The sequence below is a fragment of the Branchiostoma lanceolatum genome, chromosome 1 (assembly GCF_035083965.1).
Source record: "Branchiostoma lanceolatum isolate klBraLanc5 chromosome 1, klBraLanc5.hap2, whole genome shotgun sequence".
Lineage (NCBI taxonomy): Eukaryota > Metazoa > Chordata > Leptocardii > Amphioxiformes > Branchiostomatidae > Branchiostoma > Branchiostoma lanceolatum.
This window is the reverse complement of record NC_089722.1, coordinates 39653770-39667089: the sequence shown is the minus strand read 5'-3', so window position 1 is coordinate 39667089 and position 13320 is coordinate 39653770. Positions and strand designations below refer to the sequence as shown.

At 51.9% G+C, this 13320-nt stretch overlaps 4 non-coding genes across 4 annotated transcripts; 2 read left to right on the top strand and 2 right to left on the bottom strand.

Annotated features, from left to right (window-relative positions):
• The first annotated feature begins 7258 nt into the window (after positions 1–7258).
• LOC136426334 (U2 spliceosomal RNA) lies at positions 7259–7450 on the top strand. Its single transcript, XR_010754271.1, has one exon. It is a non-coding gene; the product is annotated as a U2 spliceosomal RNA (small nuclear RNA).
• Positions 7451–8511: 1061 nt separating this feature from the next.
• Positions 8512–8702, top strand: LOC136426270 (U2 spliceosomal RNA). The gene has a single exon (XR_010754209.1). It is a non-coding gene; the product is annotated as a U2 spliceosomal RNA (small nuclear RNA).
• Positions 8703–9820: 1118 nt separating this feature from the next.
• LOC136426322 (U2 spliceosomal RNA) lies at positions 9821–10008 on the bottom strand. The gene has a single exon (XR_010754260.1). It is a non-coding gene; the product is annotated as a U2 spliceosomal RNA (small nuclear RNA).
• A 1061-nt stretch (positions 10009–11069) lies between these two features.
• LOC136426345 (U2 spliceosomal RNA) lies at positions 11070–11253 on the bottom strand. The gene has a single exon (XR_010754279.1). It is a non-coding gene; the product is annotated as a U2 spliceosomal RNA (small nuclear RNA).
• Positions 11254–13320: the final 2067 nt, after the last annotated feature.

The following is a 13320-nucleotide window of genomic DNA, read 5'->3' as shown; positions in this document are numbered from 1 at the left end:
CCCCCTGCCCACTCCAAGCTTAGCACCTTTGCCAGGCAAAGGAGTGTAGCAATCACGTTCTTCAAACCTTCAGAGAATGAGTTTGCAGACGTGATCACGTTACTGCAGCATCACGGTGTTGATCCCAAAAATCATGTGGAGGGGATCCAGCGTAAGCAAAAGGGAACGTTCGAGGTCACCTTTAAATCAAGGGCTGACCTCCAGAAAGCGTGTCCATCTCTGGTGGCGGACCCGAAGGTCGATGTGGAAACGTTCGGAGCTGGCATTGTCATTGTGTCGGCTTTCGGGATTCCCCTCGAGCTCGACGACGGGTTTATCAGGTCCCGATTGGAGGCTTACGGGGTAGTGGAGGCAGGCAAGTTCCTCACTTGTGCTAGCCGGGGCTACCCCGAGATCAAATCGGGCACTAGACAGTATAAAATGACACTGAGGAGTCACATCCCGAACACTGTTAGGATTGGACAGGACATCGTCTCCTTCAAGTATTCGGGGCAACCGAGAATGTGCCACAAGTGTGGCAGCGAGGACCACTTTGTGGCCGATTGCAAGGCAATCAAGTGCTCCAAGTGCTTGGAGTTGGGGCACCTGGCAAACGATTGCACAAATGCTGTCAAGTGCTCGCACTGTAACCAAGCAGGGCATGTGCTAAAGAACTGCAAGCTAACATTCGCCAACATGGTTGCAATGTCCACAAAGTGGACACCAGCGGCTTCGGGGTCGAAGCCCCAGGCTACTCCTCTGGCTAACAAAGCCCCTCCCCCTCCTCCCACCGCTGACACCTCCAAGGGTGCCCAGAACCCCCCTCCTCTGGCCGCTGACGCCTCCAAGGAGAACGTCGGTGGAGATGGGGAGGATGGTGAGGATGTCAGTGGAGACGAGGACGTCGGGGGAGATGGGGAAGATAATCAGGTGGTGCAGATGGGGGAAGACACAGGGGATAGTGAGGGGGAAGATGGAAAGATGGAGGTAGATAGTGCCCCCTCCTCCCGGCCCAATGGGGAGGACGTGGGTGCCAAGGAGGTCGGTTCCGCGACCTCCGACGATGGTGCCCCCTCCTCCCGGCCCAATGGGGAGGACGTGGGTGCCAAGGAGGTCGGTTCCGCGACCTCCGACGTGATCAAACCCCTGGGGGTGGCGGGTCCCACCGACACCCCCCCTCACATCGAGGATAAAGATAGGAAAGAGGAGGAAGAACCTCCCTCTGAGAAGGTGACTCCTGACCAGAAGCCTGCAACACCACCGGCCGACAGTCAGGAGTTGAAGGGGTTTTGGGACTCCGCAGGAAGCGGGGGAAACAAGTTGCTGTCCCAAGTGGCGACCCCGGCAAATAGTCTCAACCTATATATGAATATGTCAGGGGAGGATATATCCCCTTTCCCCCTGAAGATTGCCGAGGAGTCGAAGGAGGATCGAGTTCCCCCGGTCAAGAAGATCGACCGGGATCGGTCTCCCCTCGCACATGAAGGAGATAGACTGGCGGGGATTTCCCTGAGCAGCGACTCAGACTCTGAGTCTGACCCTCCGGGAAACTCCAAGAAGTCTAGAAAGAAGGAGATGGCGTCGGGATTCGGCTCCCAAATTGAGCTGTTCCCGTCGCAGCAGTCCCCTCAAAGTCAAAGACCGACGAAAGTTCCTTCTAAGGGGGGGAAGAGGAAGGTTAAGGGCAAATCTAAACCTTAGCTCTCAAGGTTTTGGTTTCGCTAGTGATCTTACCCATTTGAACTCGGCGCGATTATGGACCTAAGAATTTTGACGCTAAACGTTAATGGAATGAAAGATAGTATGAGGCGCTCACAGGTGTTTGACTTCTGTCGCGCTAGGGACGTAGACGTGGCATGCCTGCAGGAATGCCACGTCTCCTCCCTGGCCGACAGGTCTGCTTGGAGTCGCCAGTGGGGAAGCAAGGCAGTATGGTCGTTGGGTACCAACTCAGCCAGAGGCGTCGGGGTACTTTTGTCGCAAAGGTGGTCCGTCGTCTCGTCAAAAGGGGATATGGATGGCAGAGTGGTGTCGGTGCTCATTTCTGATGGGCTGGAGAAATTTAATATTGTTAATGTGTATGCCCCAAATGTGGCTAGGGACAGGGCCGTCCTTTTCTCTACCCTGCATGAGTATATGTACCCAAATGCCACCCTTGTTCTGGCTGGGGATTTCAACTGCGTTTTGGATCCCTCCTTAGACAGATACACTGTGTCTTTGGTTAGTCCGGGCTCGCGCACACAGGATGTGATCGAGCTAAAGTCCTTGTGTGAGGACCTGGGTTTGGTAGATTCGTGGAGGGCAGAACACCCGGTGGCTACGGAATACACGTGGCGTTCCCCCTCCAACAGTTCCAGGTCAAGACTCGATAGAATCTATGTTTCCGAAGGCCATTCCACCACGGCCGAGATAGTGTCATGTCCGTTCTCGGACCATGATGCTAATCTCACTATTGTCGAGTCCACACATCCGGTCCAACAAGGTAAGGGTGTGTGGAAGTGCAATGTCAAAACTCTGTCGGATTCTCTCTTTGTCCGGGAGTTTACGGAGAAGTACAAGGAGTGGAGTGGCAAAAAGGGCGACCACCCGTCCCTCAGAGAGTGGTGGGATGAGGTTAAACTCCAAATAAAGAGTCTGGTTGTGCACCATTCCAAGCGACGTTCACGTGAGGCCAAACTTATTCAGGGCGGCCTCGAGAGAGAGGTGGACATACTAAGATCTCGCCTCAACTGTGGAGATCGGTCCCTAGCCACCCTTGCCGAGTATAATAGGGCGAAGGAGAAAGTCAACAAACTAGTGCAAGATCGGCTGGCGGGGCAGCGCCTCCGATCTAAGATCAAGCACTTCGAGGAAGGCGAAAAACCCACCCGCTTTTTCTTCAAGAGCGAGAGGGAGAAGGGTAGTCGAAAATTGATCCCTGAGATCAAAAATAAAGACGGCGAAACCGTTTCTACAACGGAGGAAGTCGCAGAAGTATTTGAGGAGTTTTACTCCAGTCTTTTTAAGAAGGACCAACTTCACCGTCCTGACGGGGATTTCTTTTTGGACAAGCTGGACAGGACCCTCCCGGAGGAACTGTCGGCTTGTCTGGAGAGACCTGTTTCGGAGGAAGAGTTACTTAAGGCCCTCAAGGGCATGGCGAATGGCAAGACCCCCGGCTCGGACGGCTTGCCAAAGGAGTTTTACCTCCAATTTTGGGAGCTAGTGGGCCGGGATCTACTGCAAGTGTTCCGAGAAGGGTTAAGCGAAGGGGAACTTGCACCGTCTCAGAGACAGGGCCTTGTCACCCTTTTGGACAAGGCGGGTGACCCTTTGGACCCTAAAAATAAACGCCCGATATCGCTACTCAATGTAGACTATAAGATTTTGTCTAAGACGATAGCGAACAGATTGAAGGCGGTCATTGGCCAGGTTGTCCAGGTGGACCAATCATGTGGCATTCCCGGGAGGTCCATCACGGACAGCCTGTGTTTGCTCAGGGACATTGCCGCGTATGTCAACGATAAAAACCTTCCCTGTGTGTTCCTGGCCCTGGACCAGGAGAAGGCCTTTGATAGAGTGGACCATGACTTCATGATCAACATCTTGGAAAGACTGGGCTTTGGTCCTGCTTTCCGAAAGTATGTAGCCACCCTTTATAGTGACGTGTCTAGTAAAGTCATAGTTAATGGTAACTTGACACAGTCCTTCGCGGTGGAGAGAGGAGTCAGGCAGGGCTGCCCCCTGTCTCCTCTTTTGTATGTCTTGTGTATTGAGCCCCTGGCAGCCGCCATCAGAGCTGACCCCCAGATAAAGGGAGTGCACCTCCCTGGGGGCTCGGGCAGGGACACCAAGATAGTGCAATATGCGGACGACAACACTGTCGTCCTGACAGACGATCTCTCCATTGATCGCACCTTCTCCTTAATATCTAAGTTTGAATCTGGCACAGGGTCCAAACTTAACATGGGGAAGACAGAGGCGTTGTGGCTTGGTGGCTGGAAGGGAAGGCCCGACCAGCCGTATCCGATCAAGTGCTGGAACTCGGTGTCACTGAAATTGCTTCAGACACCGATTGGCAACGTCCCGCTCGCTGAGGAGGCGTGGCTCCAACGGTTTGCCAAATTCAAGGCCAAGTTGGACCAGTGGAGCGGGAGGAAGCTCACCCTGTTGGGGAAGGCCTTAGTAGTAAATTCTTTAGCGGCCGCCACGCTGTGGTATACAGCGCCGGTCTATCCCCTTCCGGCTTCGGTTCGAAGTCGGTTGGAGAAGGCAATGTTCGGGTTCTTGTGGGATGGTAAGACGGAACTTGTCAAAAGGCAGACCCTGCTCTTGCCCAAAGAGCAGGGTGGAGTTGGCCTTGTCTCCATCCCCTTGAAGGCAAAGGCCTTAATGCTAAAGACTGTGAGGAAGGTCTTCACCGACCCACAGCACCCTTGTAGCTGCTTCTGTAAGTATTGGCTTGGGGTCGAGCTCAGGAGGATTGATCCGACGACGTGGTGCAACTCCTCGCCCCACTCGTTGGATCGTCCGCCCCATTATGAAGCCATTTCCCAGTACCTCTCCCTCTCTGACATCGAGGGCTCTGCAGAATGGAAGGCTTGTACTACAGCTTCTCTGTACAGGTATCTTTCAGAACAGGCAAGTTCCCCGCCAAGATGTGTTCAGTTAAACCCTCAGGTAGATTGGGACAGAGTGTGGAAGGCCATCCACAATCCCCTTGTCTTCAAGTGGGATAGAATGATTGCCTGGCACACGGCACACAATTCGCTGAAGACGAGGTTGAAGTTGAATTCTTGGCGGGGCTATCTCCCTAGCAGTACATGTCCCAGGAGGGGTTGCTCACAGCCGGAGTGCGTGGGTCATCTGTTCTGGGACTGTCCAGTGGCGGCGGAGGTTTGGTTGTGGGTGGAGGCCACTGCCCACAAGTACCTGTGCAGAAACTTTCAGGTGTCCAGAACCTTTGCGTTGTATGGCATTGTCCCCCAGGGCGTCCCAGCCCAAACTCGCAAGGTTTTGGAAGTGGTCAGTAGTATGACAAAGTCCAGTATCTGGCGCTCCCGCTGTGAGGCTGTCTTTGAAGACAGACAATCTTCTGGTGCGAATGTGTGCGAGGCGTTGGCGAAAGCTTTGCGAGATAGGCTGAATTTCGAGTTTACTCGTTTGGGGCCTGGGAATTTCTACGATACCTGGGCTGATGGTCACTCGTGGGCCGACATCGATGTTGCCCACGTGACCCTTAAGTTTTGAATGTTTTATTGTTTGTTTGGCTCTATTTGGAGCAATCTCGCATGTACTCAGGAGTAGTTGTAGGCCTAGCCACTCAGTCTTAGTTGGCTAGGTCAAAAATAGAAAACCCAAAAAAATTATAAAATACAAAACCCAAAAATATTACATAGTGTCTGGGGGTGGATCGAGAGTGGTGGGTGGGATGAAGTACAGCAATGCTGAGCCGATCTGTGAAGGTCAATTTGATCTAGAGTGTATCAGTGGATATGAGCGCCTTAAGGCTGCGTAAACAAGATGAGAACTAAGTGATACTTGAAGTCATTCAGTATAAATACTTCAAAAGAGTAAAGGGAGTGCACCTCCCTGGGGGCTCGGGCAGGGACACCAAGATAGTGCAATATGCGGACGACAACACTGTCGTCCTGACAGACGATCTCTCCATTGATCGCACCTTCTCCTTAATATCTAAGTTTGAATCTGGCACAGGGTCCAAACTTAACATGGGGAAGACAGAGGCGTTGTGGCTTGGTGGCTGGAAGGGAAGGCCCGACCAGCCGTATCCGATCAAGTGCTGGAACTCGGTGTCACTGAAACTGCTTCAGACACCGATTGGCAACGTCCCGCTCGCTGAGGAGGCGTGGCTCCAACGGTTTGCCAAATTCAAGGCCAAGTTGGACCAGTGGAGCGGGAGGAAGCTCACCCTGTTGGGGAAGGCCTTAGTAGTAAATTCTTTAGCGGCCGCCACGCTGTGGTATACAGCGCCGGTCTATCCCCTTCCGGCTTCGGTTCGAAGTCGGTTGGAGAAGGCAATGTTCGGGTTCTTGTGGGATGGTAAGACGGAACTTGTCAAAAGGCAGACCCTGCTCTTGCCCAAAGAGCAGGGTGGAGTTGGCCTTGTCTCCATCCCCTTGAAGGCAAAGGCCTTAATGTTAAAGACTGTGAGGAAGGTCTTCACCGACCCACAGCACCCTTGTAGCTGCTTCTGTAAGTATTGGCTTGGGGTCGAGCTCAGGAGGATTGATCCGACGACGTGGTGCAACTCCTCGCCTCACTCGTTGGATCGTCCGCCCCATTATGAAGCCATTTCCCAGTACCTCTCCCTCTCTGACATCGAGGGCTCTGCAGAATGGAAGGCTTGTACTACAGCTTCTCTGTACAGGTATCTTTCAGAACAGGCAAGTTCCCCGCCAAGATGTGTTCAGTTAAACCCTCAGGTAGATTGGGACAGAGTGTGGAAGGTCATCCACAATCCCCTTGTCTTCAAGTGGGATAGAATGATTGCCTGGCACACGGCTCACAATTCGCTGAAGACGAGGTTGAAGTTAAATTCTTGGCGGGGCTATCTCCCTAGCAGTACATGTCCCAGGAGGGGTTGCTCACAGCCGGAGTGCGTGGGTCATCTGTTCTGGGACTGTCCAGTGGCCGCGGAGGTTTGGTTGTGGGTGGAGGCCACTGCCCACAAGTACCTGTGCAGAAACTTTCAGGTGTCCAGAACCTTTGCGTTGTATGGCATTGTCCCCCAGGGCGTCCCAGCCCAAACTCGCAAGGTTTTGGAAGTGATCAGTAGTATGGCAAAGTCCAGTATCTGGCGCTCCCGCTGTGAGGCTGTCTTTGAAGACAGACAATCTTCTGGTGCGAATGTGTGCGAGGCGTTGGCGAAAGCTTTGCGAGATAGGCTGAATTTCGAGTTTGCTCGTTTGGGGCCTGGGAATTTCTACGATACCTGGGCTGATGGTCACTCGTGGGCTGACATCGATGTTGCCCACGTGACCCTTAAGTTTTGAATGTTTTATTGTTTGTTTGGCTCTATTTGGAGCAATCTCGCATGTACTCAAGAGTAGTTGTAGGCCTAGCCACTCTGTCTTAGTTGGCTAGGTCAAAAATAGAAAACCCAAAAAAATTATAAAATACAAAACCCAAAAATATTACATAGTGTCTGGGGATGGACCGAGAGTGGTGGGTGGGATGAAGTGCAGCAATGCTGAGCCGATCTGTGAAAGTCAATTTGATCTAGAGTGTATCAGTGGATATGAGCGCCTTAAGGCTGCGTAAACAAGATGAGAACTAAGTGATACTTGAAGTGATTCAGTATAAATACTTCAAAAGAGTATCTGTTCTTATCAGTTTAATCTCTGATACATTCCCCATCGGGGAATCTAGATTAAATTGATTTTTTGACTTTGGTCATGGACTAGGAGCTTGCTCCGTCCTGACCGCGGATCGGCTCAGTATTGCAGTACTTCTGAGATTCGGTCCATCCCCTTACAAATCCAAAATAAGTTGCACACATACACAAACCACCAAACTGGCCCAGCAATCCAGCAATGTGGATTTATCAGCAGTCTGTACTCGTTTGAAGTATGTGCATACGTGTTACGAGTATATATACTGAACCTTACTGCGTTTATAGCTCTCACATCCCCCAACTCTACTGTACATGTTTAATTTTCGCATTTTATCTTTCTTCTACTTTCAGACTGGAACTGGAGCAAGCAACAGCGCCACCAAGAGCCGGGAGAGGTCGGGAGAGCACGCAGAGGCAGTGGAAAATTCCAGGACGTCTGTCTGTGGTTCGATTCTGACGAAAGCAGTGCGATGTGGACGTAATTCGATGTTAAACGTAGGAATCGGGAATCTAAGCGCCCGCGCGCCTCGTATCAACGTATGAGAGATACGTACACACGCACAGCTAGCCGCCTCGCCCACCGCTGCTGCTTTCTCGCTCGCTCCTTTTAATTCCTTCCGTAAATTTAGTGGGCTGGCTGCATGCGACCTTCCTCTCCCCTTTGCGGACCTTCAGGCCGAATCGACAAGGTCCGGCGGACTTGAAAAATCCACCACAGGCATCGAAGTTAAGGGGAAAAGCAGACGCCGCCCGCCCTGTGAAGATGAATGATGTAAGGGAACCGCGGGCGCGCGCCTCCTGGCGAACAACAATGGCAACGCTGTTCGCGAACAACAACATTGCCTTGTTGTCTTGTCTACCCGCCCTTGGCTCGGCTTTGAACCCTAAGGAGCCCGTTTTCTGCGTTGGTGTGACGTAGTCGCTTCTTTGCACCAATTAGGCAGAGCCAGGAAGAGCCAGGACGAGCCAGGAGCGCGTGATGTGTGTTTTTGGGTGTAGTCCGTGGTTCGTCCACATAAAGTAGAGCGCTTCCGTTTGTCAACCAAATTGAAGAGATTATGAAGGAGAGAAGGCGCGCCAGGTGTGCGGGCACTAATTGCTTTATGTTCAAGCTTGAAGCTGTTTGCGATGCATAGCTCGCCACGTGAACTTGGCTCGTTCCCGGGGGAGGGGGGCTAGCGGTCAAGCTCAACCGGTTTATCGCTTCTCGGCCTTTTGGCTAAGATCAAGTGTAGTATCTGTTCTTATCAGTTTAATCTCTGATACATTCCCCATCGGGGAATCTAGATTAAATTGATTTTTTGACTTTGGTCATGGACTAGGAGCTTGCTCCGTCCTGACCGCGGATCGGCTCAGTATTGCAGTACTTCTGAGATTCGGTCCATCCCCTTACAAATCCAAAATAAGTTGCACACATACACAAACCACCAAACTGGCCCAGCAATCCAGCAATGTGGATTTATCAGCAGTCTGTACTCGTTTGAAGTATGTGCATACGTGTTACGAGTATATATACTGAACCTTACTGCGTTTATAGCTCTCACATCCCCCAACTCTACTGTACATGTTTAATTTTCGCATTTTATCTTTCTTCTACTTTCAGACTGGAACTGGAGCAAGCAACAGCGCCACCAAGAGCCGGGAGAGGTCGGGAGAGCACGCAGAGGCAGTGGAAAATTCCAGGACGTCTGTCTGTGGTTCGATTCTGACGAAAGCAGTGCGATGTGGACGTAATTCGATGTTAAACGTAGGAATCGGGAATCTAAGCGCCCGCGCGCCTCGTATCAACGTATGAGAGATACGTACACACGCACAGCTAGCCGCCTCGCCCACCGCTGCTGCTTTCTCGCTCGCTCCTTTTAATTCCTTCCGTAAATTTAGTGGGCTGGCTGCATGCGACCTTCCTCTCCCCTTTGCGGACCTTCAGGCCGAATCGACAAGGTCCGGCGGACTTGAAAAATCCACCACAGGCATCGAAGTTAAGGGGAAAAGCAGACGCCGCCCGCCCTGTGAAGATGAATGATGTAAGGGAACCGCGGGCGCGCGCCTCCTGGCGAACAACAATGGCAACGCTGTTCGCGAACAACAACATTGCCTTGTTGTCTTGTCTACCCGCCCTTGGCTCGGCTTTGAACCCTAAGGAGCCCGTTTTCTGCGTTGGTGTGACGTAGTCGCTTCTTTGCACCAATTAGGCAGAGCCAGGAAGAGCCAGGACGAGCCAGGAGCGCGTGATGTGTGTTTTTGGGTGTAGTCCGTGGTTCGTCCACATAAAGTAGAGCGCTTCCGTTTGTCAACCAAATTGAAGAGATTATGAAGGAGAGAAGGCGCGCCAGGTGTGCGGGCACTAATTGCTTTATGTTCAAGCTTGAAGCTGTTTGCGATGCATAGCTCGCCACGTGAACTTGGCTCGTTCCCGGGGGAGGGGGGCTAGCGGTCAAGCTCAACCGGTTTATCGCTTCTCGGCCTTTTGGCTAAGATCAAGTGTAGATACTACACTTGATCTTAGCCAAAAGGACCGAATCTCAGAAGTACTGCAATACTGAGCCGATCCGCGGTCAGGACGGAGCAAGCTCCTAGTCCATGACCAAAGTCAAAAAATCAATTTAATCTAGATTCCCCGATGGGGAATGTATCAGAGATTAAACTGATAAGAACAGATACTACACTTGATCTTAGCCAAAAGGCCGAGAAGCGATAAACCGGTTGAGCTTGACCGCTAGCCCCCCTCCCCCGGGAACGAGCCAAGTTCACGTGGCGAGCTATGCATCGCAAACAGCTTCAAGCTTGAACATAAAGCAATTAGTGCCCGCACACCTGGCGCGCCTTCTCTCCTTCATAATCTCTTCAATTTGGTTGACAAACGGAAGCGCTCTACTTTATGTGGACGAACCACGGACTACACCCAAAAACACACATCACGCGCTCCTGGCTCGTCCTGGCTCTTCCTGGCTCTGCCTAATTGGTGCAAAGAAGCGACTACGTCACACCAACGCAGAAAACGGGCTCCTTAGGGTTCAAAGCCGAGCCAAGGGCGGGTAGACAAGACAACAAGGCAATGTTGTTGTTCGCGAACAGCGTTGCCATTGTTGTTCGCCAGGAGGCGCGCGCCCGCGGTTCCCTTACATCATTCATCTTCACAGGGCGGGCGGCGTCTGCTTTTCCCCTTAACTTCGATGCCTGTGGTGGATTTTTCAAGTCCGCCGGACCTTGTCGATTCGGCCTGAAGGTCCGCAAAGGGGAGAGGAAGGTCGCATGCAGCCAGCCCACTAAATTTACGGAAGGAATTAAAAGGAGCGAGCGAGAAAGCAGCAGCGGTGGGCGAGGCGGCTAGCTGTGCGTGTGTACGTATCTCTCATACGTTGATACGAGGCGCGCGGGCGCTTAGATTCCCGATTCCTACGTTTAACATCGAATTACGTCCACATCGCACTGCTTTCGTCAGAATCGAACCACAGACAGACGTCCTGGAATTTTCCACTGCCTCTGCGTGCTCTCCCGACCTCTCCCGGCTCTTGGTGGCGCTGTTGCTTGCTCCAGTTCCAGTCTGAAAGTAGAAGAAAGATAAAATGCGAAAATTAAACATGTACAGTAGAGTTGGGGGATGTGAGAGCTATAAACGCAGTAAGGTTCAGTATATATACTCGTAACACGTATGCACATACTTCAAACGAGTACAGACTGCTGATAAATCCACATTGCTGGATTGCTGGGCCAGTTTGGTGGTTTGTGTATGTGTGCAACTTATTTTGGATTTGTAAGGGGATGGACCGAATCTCAGAAGTACTGCAATACTGAGCCGATCCGCGGTCAGGACGGAGCAAGCTCCTAGTCCATGACCAAAGTCAAAAAATCAATTTAATCTAGATTCCCCGATGGGGAATGTATCAGAGATTAAACTGATAAGAACAGATACAGAACAGATACTCTTTTGAAGTATTTATACTGAATCACTTCAAGTATCACTTAGTTCTCATCTTGTTTACGCAGCCTTAAGGCGCTCATATCCACTGATACACTCTAGATCAAATTGACTTTCACAGATCGGCTCAGCATTGCTGTACTTCATCCCACCCACCACTCTCGGTCCATCCCCAGACACTATCTAATATTTTTGGGTTTTGTATTTTATAATTTTTTGGGTTTTCTATTTTTGACCTAGTCAACTAAGACAGAGTGGCTAGGCCTACAACTACCCATAAGGCAATACTCCTAAAGGAGCCACAAACTTTAAAACATTACAACCTCAAGGACAAGTGTGTAACGTCCACACTCGCCCAAGAGAAGCCCTCAGCCCAGGTTTCGTGGAACCCCCCTGGGCCTCGGCGGGCAAACTCAAACGTCAATCTCTCAATCAACATTTCCTTCAAAAGAAGGGCCAACTCAGCCTCAGAGTGATGCTTTTTGTTATGCTTAGCATCACCCCGCGACCGCCAGATAATATTCTTTGTCAGAGCAGCCAAAGCCCCCAGGACTCTGGCTGCCCTAACCGACACTCCTGCCGGGGGCAATCCCCACAAAACAAACGACTCCGACAGGATGAAACCCGGACAGATCTTCCTGACTATCAGCCCCTCAAGCCAGGTCCAGGCTTCCGCAACATACGGACACGCATAAAACACATGGGAAGCACTTTCCACTTCCTCACAACCACGTCTTGGACAGTTCGGGGACTTAGCAAACCGTCTCCAGGAGTGGAGCTTCTGGTTTGTCACCAAACCATCATGTGCGAGGCTCCAGCACACCATCCTCTCCCAGTTGGTGAGAAGAGGGTTGAGGATGGATTTCCAAATCTCTGGCCAGTCTCGACGCGGGTGCTCTCTGACACAGCGGGGTACAATGTTCTCCGCTTCTAGGAGTGCCGTGTACAGAGCCGCGACCGAGACGGAAGCCCACTGGATGTCCATGTCGCTCTGCTCGATGGTTTGCAAGAGCTGGGCAATATGTGCATAATGTGGGGGAAGATCTACCGAGTGTGGGGCACTATTACTCCAAGAGGTTGGATCTATTCTCCGAAGGCTAAGTCCCAGCCAGTAGTGTGTAAACCTAGCCGCCGGTGCGTCTGGCTTAGTCAACGCTTTCCGAACTGTCTTGAGAAGGAGGGCCCTCGCCTTGATCGGAATACAGACCAAGGCCAGGCCACCCTTCTCCTTCGGCAAATAGAGCGTACGCCTTGCCACCAGTTCCGTTCGCCCATCCCAAATGAAGGCAAACATCTCCCTCTCCAGCTTGTTCGCCACCGACTTGGGGAGAGGGAAAATCGGGGCCGTGTACCACAGCGTTGCTGCGGCAAGAAAGTTGCACACCACAACTTTCCCGATCAGAGTCAGCTTACGATGTCTCCACTGATCTAACTTGCCCTTGAACTTTGCAAAACGTTGGAGCCAGGCCTCCTCTGCCATTTTCACACCCCCAATTGGCGACCCCAGGATGTTAATACTATCTGAGGTCCATCTACCAATCGGGTAGGGTTCATCTTGTCTACCCCTCCAACGGCCGAGCCACACAGCCACCGTCTTACCTAGGTTCAACTTGGACCCCGTGCCCGCTTCGAACCGTCGGAGGGTAAGGAACGTTCTGTCAATGGAGGGTTGATCCGAGAGGACGCAGGTATTATCATCAGCGTATTGCACCAACTTGACCTCCGGACCACCCGGCACTTTAACACCCCTAATATGAGGGTCTGCCCTGATGGCAGCCGCCAAGGGCTCGATGCAAAGTACGTACAGGAGGGGAGACAGAGGGCACCCCTGTCTCACACCCCTGTCAATATGGATTGGGGACGATAAATCCCCGTTGACTAACACTCTGCTCGATACCTCCTTATAAAGAGTCCCGATCCATCCCTGGAAGTTAGGGCCAAAGCCCAACTTCCCCAGGACCTCAGCCATATAAGAATGGTCGACCCTATCAAAGGCCTTTTCTTGGTCGAGGGCCAACAACACACAGGTGGAATCAGTGTCGTTAGCGTAGGCCACCAAGTCCCTCAGAAGCGATAGACTATCCTCAAG